The sequence below is a fragment of the Dipodomys spectabilis genome, unplaced genomic scaffold (assembly GCF_019054845.1).
Source record: "Dipodomys spectabilis isolate Male_0828 unplaced genomic scaffold, ASM1905484v1 ptg000064l, whole genome shotgun sequence".
Classification (NCBI taxonomy): Eukaryota; Metazoa; Chordata; class Mammalia; order Rodentia; family Heteromyidae; genus Dipodomys; species Dipodomys spectabilis.
The window spans coordinates 2,695,440-2,702,076 of record NW_024870741.1 but is presented as its reverse complement, the minus strand read 5'-3'; positions in this window follow the sequence as shown (position 1 = coordinate 2,702,076).

Sequence of the window (6,637 nt, the reverse complement as noted above, 5' to 3'; positions counted from 1 at the left end):
GATTTTGTTTGGGTACTGGTCCTGAAACTTGATCAGAACTCAGTTGTTATTCCTATTTTTCTTCCTCAAGGCTAGTACTCTATTACTTAAGCCACGGTTCCACTTGTGACTTTTTGGTGTTTAAATGAAGATAAGAGTGTCATGGACTTTTCCTGGTTCACCTGGCTTCAAAATATGATCCTCAAATATCAGCATTCTGAGGAGCTAGGATTACAGCTGTGACTCACTAGACCCAGAGAAGCAATTTTTTTGAGTGAAAGGAATTAAGAATACAGATCATCCAGGAAGATTCACTCTCAGTACCAAATAAATCACCATGACCAATTTCCATGAACACACACACATACACACCACACACACGGAACTCAGTGGTCTGTATCATCTTTCCCCAAAAGAATAGTGCCTTCTTAAGTGGCAAAGTATGGTGTCACAGGCCCATAATCCCAGCTACTGAGAGGCAGAGGTATAGGAGGATTGGGTTCTGAGGCTGGCTTGAGTGAAGTTAGCACAAGACCCTATATGAAAAGCAAACTGTAAAAGAGAAAAAGGTTGGAGCCTTGGAGGGCTCCAGTGGTAAAATATCGGCCTAATAAGTGAAAGGCCCTCAGTTTTATCCTCAGTTCTATGGAAAAGACAATAAAATATAGCATTTCGGTCCATTTTGTCATGATTTAACAAAATCCAGAAGCTGTATACTTCATACAGAATAAGAGGTCTATTTCACTCACAATAGTGGTGGCTGGAAACTCTAAATAGCATAGTAGTGCAAGGGACAAGGCCCCTAGGTGCATCACATCATGTAGGATCTTGGAATCATGGCATGTTCTAGAATGAGAGTGAGTAAGGGCTTAGGGTGTTTTTTTACAACTGCTAACAGTGATCATGTTAGTCCCTTGAGAGTTAATGGGATGGCATTAACCCATTTATGACAGAATCCTCTATTAAAGGTTCCACCTCCTGACACTGTTACATTGAGAAGTTAAACTTCAGTGTGAGCTTTGATGGTGACAGGCCATTAACAGGCTTCTGGCAGAGACAGGTGAGACCATTGGAAGCCGAGGACATTCATACAACTAGGAACTTGGACAGCTGTTTGGATCTCATTGATTCTGGTATTTGCTATATTTGGGACCATATCACAGCCAGGATCCATCGAGTCCATGTCTGTTCCATGTGCCAGCTTCAGTTATGCTGACTGACACAAACTGCTGGACAATAAGGAGAACAAGGATGGAGATGGGCACAAAAATGGAGGTTTGACATTCTTCATGACACTTAATTAACATTAATTGACTTATGTAGAAAAAAATCATTAGAAAGCTGAATGTCTACATAGAGCCATGTAATAACTACTGTATGACCCAGAAAGATACCTTGTAGAGCAGTCTGTTTACACATAATGTCTGTGTCCAGACATTCCTCTGGACACAAAAGATTAAAAAAAAAAACAAGTTCTGGCCTACAAAATTAATTTTCATTATATGTATGGTTAAGGACCAGTACTAGGTCTTGAACTTATGGGTCTTCTTCTTACTTCCACACTTCCAACTGGGATCTATACCTGTCTTTAATATTTTATTAATTTTTTCAAGGATAGATCTAAACACTGACCCTAATTTTTGTCTAAAATAAATTTTGAAAGTTTTCCAGTGAGTGAAGTGTTCTATTTCATTTCGTCATTCTATTATCTTCAAGTTTCTAGTGTTTCTTGGAAGTTAAAGACAGGCTCTCGGTAGCATTTAAAAGGAAATCTTTTTTGCCTAGCCCCAGTCTATAATCCTAGATTCTTAGGAAGCTGAGATGAGGAGAATGTTGTCTTAAAGCAAAGGCAGAGAATTCCATGACATACCATCTCCAAAATTGTGTATTTTTTACATATATAATATTGTATGATATATTTAATATGTAATATATTTGTGAAATATATACATACTGTGTATGTATATATATAGATATGTGTGTGTGTGTGTGTGTGTGTGTGTGTGTGTGTGTGTAGAGCATGTGGGCAGCAAAGATGGCGCTGAGAGGAAGTAGAGTGGGCAGAGCCCGATTTACTGTAGAGCACATGGGAAGCAAAGATGGTGCTGAGAGGGAGTTGAGTAGCCAGAGCCCAATTTGCTTTATGTTCAGTGTGTAAACAGCCCATGGAAGCTTAGGTGCATGATAGGGTGTGACCTTGACAATGATTGGTTTCTCTTCCTTCCCTGCCATGCCACCCACTCTTTTTTGCTTTAAAAATGGCTTGCTCTGTGTTAATAAACGAGTTTTCCTGCTTGACTCCCCACTGTGTCTGATTGTCTCCTGGGCTGAGGGAGGCTGAGGAATGGGTGAGCCGCCGCACTTACCTTTCCTCACACCCTGTCCATCTTTCATGGGACAGACGAAGACCCGACATCTGGTGCCCAACGTGGGACACGAAAGGAAAAGATACCACCGGCCAAGGCTAAGTGGTCTCTCAGGGTAAGTGAAACCCTTAGTATGGGTAATACTATCTCACAGAAGTAGGAGGAGGAGGCAACATTAGGCTTAGAAGGAGTAAAGGAAGATTAGGACTTGGGAAGTGAGAAGGAAAAGGAATGGGTCAAATTCGACGGAGAATGCACTGAAACATGCACAGTGGAAGTCAAAACAAGGGTGAAGGTTACCCCCTCTGATTCAGGTGCCCCTGATGGTCCTAGGCCCCCTCCCTATTCCCCTGATTGGAGAGGAGGTACGTGACCTGCGAGAGGGATCTGCAAGACCTGGACCCCTACCAACCTTCCATGGAGGGGCCGAGGGCTGGGGAAGTAACCTACTCGGAGGCCTACCCTGGAAGGAAAGGGCCACCCGAAAGCCTGGACCCTAGGCCACTGGATTCACTTCCCTAAGCGTATCCAGTCACTCTGGCACCAGGAACTTATAGGCCCTTAGAATGCTATCCATGGGAAGCTAAGGATCTTAAAGAGCTCCATAAGGCGGTGGCAGAGTATGGCCCAAATTCTCCTTGGGCCCAGACCCTATTACAGGACAATGCTTTTCACCCATGTGTCCCTAAGGACTGACTAGATGTGGCCAAAGCTATCCTTACTAGTTCTCAGTTTATTAAATGGTGTTGCTTTCTTTAAGGAGGAATGCAGCGTGAGAGCAGAGAATAACCCATGATACCTATTACTTATGCCATGTTAACAGGGATGCGGGAAGGGTACTACACTGGCATCCAACAGGCCACAATACCTGGCCCATACTGTGACCAGGTGAGGCAGGCAGGACTTGCTGCTTGGTGCAAACTGGATGACGGGCCTACTGAGTCCCCCATAGCAGGAGTGAGACAAAAACCGGGTGAGCCTCTAGCTGAGTTTTTAGACCAACTCCAACAGAGTATTAACCACAAGCTGCCAGCAGGAAACCTCCGAGATCAGTTTATAAAGCTGCTAGTCTGGGAAGGGATGAATGTAGACCACAGCATGGCCTGCAAGGGATTGAGAGAGAGAGTTCCCTGAGCAGATGGGTGGCCTCACAGGATGGGGTAATGCAACAGGACCAGTCCCAATCATTAGCTTTAGCTTTACAGGTTCAGACATCTGCTATGACTGAGGCTATTACCCAGGCACTGGCAGCCCGGGGCCGAGGAACTCCAGGACCAATGGGGAGAGGGACTGGTTTTAAATGTGGGCAGGAGGGGCACTTTAAGAGGGACTATTCACAACAATCCCTCCGCCAACCGGCCTGGGTGGTCCAAACCGCCCTCTACACCCTCCCCCAGGTGCAGGAAGGGCTACCATTGGAAAAAGGATTATCAATCCAAATTTTTTGTAAATGGGAAGCATTTAAACTAGGGGAGGGGCATCCTCTAGCCCCGTTAACTCAAGAAGGAACCCCCTCTGCTGTGAGGCCCAGGCAGCCTCGTGGCTGAGTGACCCAGGTCCATTGGACCATCCCCCTGGTGGAAGGAATCCACCCTAAAATGAGTATTCTCATAGGCAGAAAGAGGTTTCACTGTTTAATTGACACGGGGGCAGATCAAACCATACTCAGGGAGGAGGAAGTACCCTTGGACTTTAAGCTTGCACATGGGCCTCTGATATTGGGGGGTTAAGGGGCAACTCCCAGTCCAAAGAGACGGTCGCCCTTATGAAATGGACTAGCCCAGATGGAGAACAGGGAAAGATATGCCCTTTAGTGGCAAAAAACCTCACTGCCAATTTACTAGGGCAAGACATGCTAAGACAAATGGAAGTCGTGGTCACTACAGACCATTGAGCAGCCTATGATGATATCCTGGATGGAGAAGAAATACAAAGGCTTAAACAGGATCTAGAGGGAGTTTAGGAAAAGGATTTTTTTAACTTTCATAATTACAGAGAAGAACATAGGGGACCCATTCAGTGCACCCCCAATCCTAAAGTACCCCCGAGTACCTCCCATTAGGTGGAAAACCCAGAAGCCCTATCTGGGTGGAGCAGTGACCATTGACCAAACCTAAACTTGTAGCCCTCCATGTTTTTACTGATGGAGGTAAAGCAGGCTCTGCGTATGCAGCCTTTGAGGAGCAACAAAAGACCCCGAGCCAACAAAAATTTCAACCTTGTCAAGGGTCAGCACAATATAAAGAAATGCAGACCATAATTATGGCTCTTCAGGACATTCAAAAACCCTTTAATTTGTATTTTGATAGCCTATATATGATTAACTTGCTTCCTCATATTCCCCAGGCACATATTAAGCTGGATGAAAACCCTATTTCCCCTTGTATGGTTACCCTTAAAGGCCTATTAGAAGGGCGGGGAGCCCCTATTCATATTCAGCATTTGAGAGGGCATTCAAAACTTCCTGGGTTTTTATCCCTAGGCAATAATTGGGCGGACCAGTTAGCTACTTGCCTGCAAGTATTAACGTTACAAGAGGCTACCTATTTGCATGATTTAACCCACATCAATTGGAGAGGTCTTCAGCATAGATCTCCTCAGATTCCTGTAAAGGACCTCAAAAGGATATTACATGTAAAACATGCCAGCCCTTCTTAAAAGTACCCCCATTACGACCACCAGAGGTAAATCCCGGAGTTCTTAAACCTAACATCCTCTGGCAAACGGATGTTACTCATTTCCTAGTTTTTGGTAAGTTTAAATATATCTTTGTCTCTATAGATTCTACTCAGGAGCATAGTGGGCCACATCATATACAGGAGAAAGAACTAAACATTCATAAGCACATTTTCTTCAATGCTTTGCCACCTTGGGTCTACCAGCACAAGCTGAAACCCATAATGGACCCTGTTTTGTTAGTAAAGCAATGTCAAAGTTGTTTGACAAATGGCACATTAAATACTACAGGAATTCCTTATAATCCCCAAGGCCAAGCAATTATAGAAAGAAATCGCCAATGTCTTAAGGAGCAATTATTAAAACAAAAAGGGGGAGTTAGCCCCCATATACAGTTACAGATAGTTTTGTTTACCGTTAACATTTTAAATTTTTCAAAAGGGGCAACTGAATCCAGATTTTAGAAGCACTGGGGACAACTAAACTCTAAACCCCAAGTGAAAGTCAGGTGGAAGGACCACCTGACACAAAAATGGAGAAGACCTGACCCCCTAGTTACTATGGGCAGGGGATTTGGATTCATTTTTCCCATTGGGGAGACAGCCCCCATTTGGATCCCTGCCAGGAACCTTAAGTTTTTACCCATCTCCTCTATAAAGTAGGATGCCTAAGGATAAGCTAACCAACAAGGAAAGAAAAATGGCTTTGGTGGTGGAGGCTTGTGTTTAAAAGAGAAAAGCCAGAAAGATAACTACTAACCATCCCCAAGGGCAACCAGCTCTTGAGAAGCTCTTGTGTTCTCTAACAATTGCAGATGTTGATACTCCAGCTGTTGGCTGTCCTGACCCTCTCAGTCTTGGCAGTGGACCTACGGAATCTGCATCAACCTCAATGGGTGACCTGGGCAATGATCAGCCCTGGCAATGCAGAAATCATCAATAGCACCACAAGAGAAGCTGTCCCTTCGACCTGGTGACCTGACTTTCATTTTGATCACTGCCCTATGTCATTATGTATGGACTGTTTAATATTTCTGTAGGAGCTAATTATTTTAATGTTACCTGCTCTAATTGTTCTTTTACTAATTGCTCATATAGCAGCATTGTTGAATCCATGCTTACTTGTTGCTAAACAACCACCTTTTGTTATGCTTCCAGTTTAGATCTTTTTCAACCCCACAGGCAAATAGCTGGATTAGAACAAGCCCTGCCTCTGGACTCTGAATTGGCAAAGACTGCTATCCCATCCTTGACTAATGTAAAAGGACTGCTAATGACATACTTTTGGCCTGGTAATTCTTTTGCTGATGGTTTTTCTATGACTTCCTTGCAAAACTCTTATGAGCTTAGCCAGCCAGTTACATAAGATCAAGCTCAAAGTGAATAACTTTCCCCAAGAGGAATCGCAGCCAGAGATGGATAAGACGGGGTGTCAGTCTGACCAACCTAAGACAGGGCCTTCAGCTTTGCTTTGAAGAAGTTCCCAATGACGGGTAAGGCAGACAAGGCAGTCCACCCAACCTAAGACAGGTGGGTTCACTTCTTTAAACAAAGACTGGGGAGATGTTGGGAGCCTTTGGGAGCTGACAGTAAAGCTCAAAGGTCATTTTGACCCCT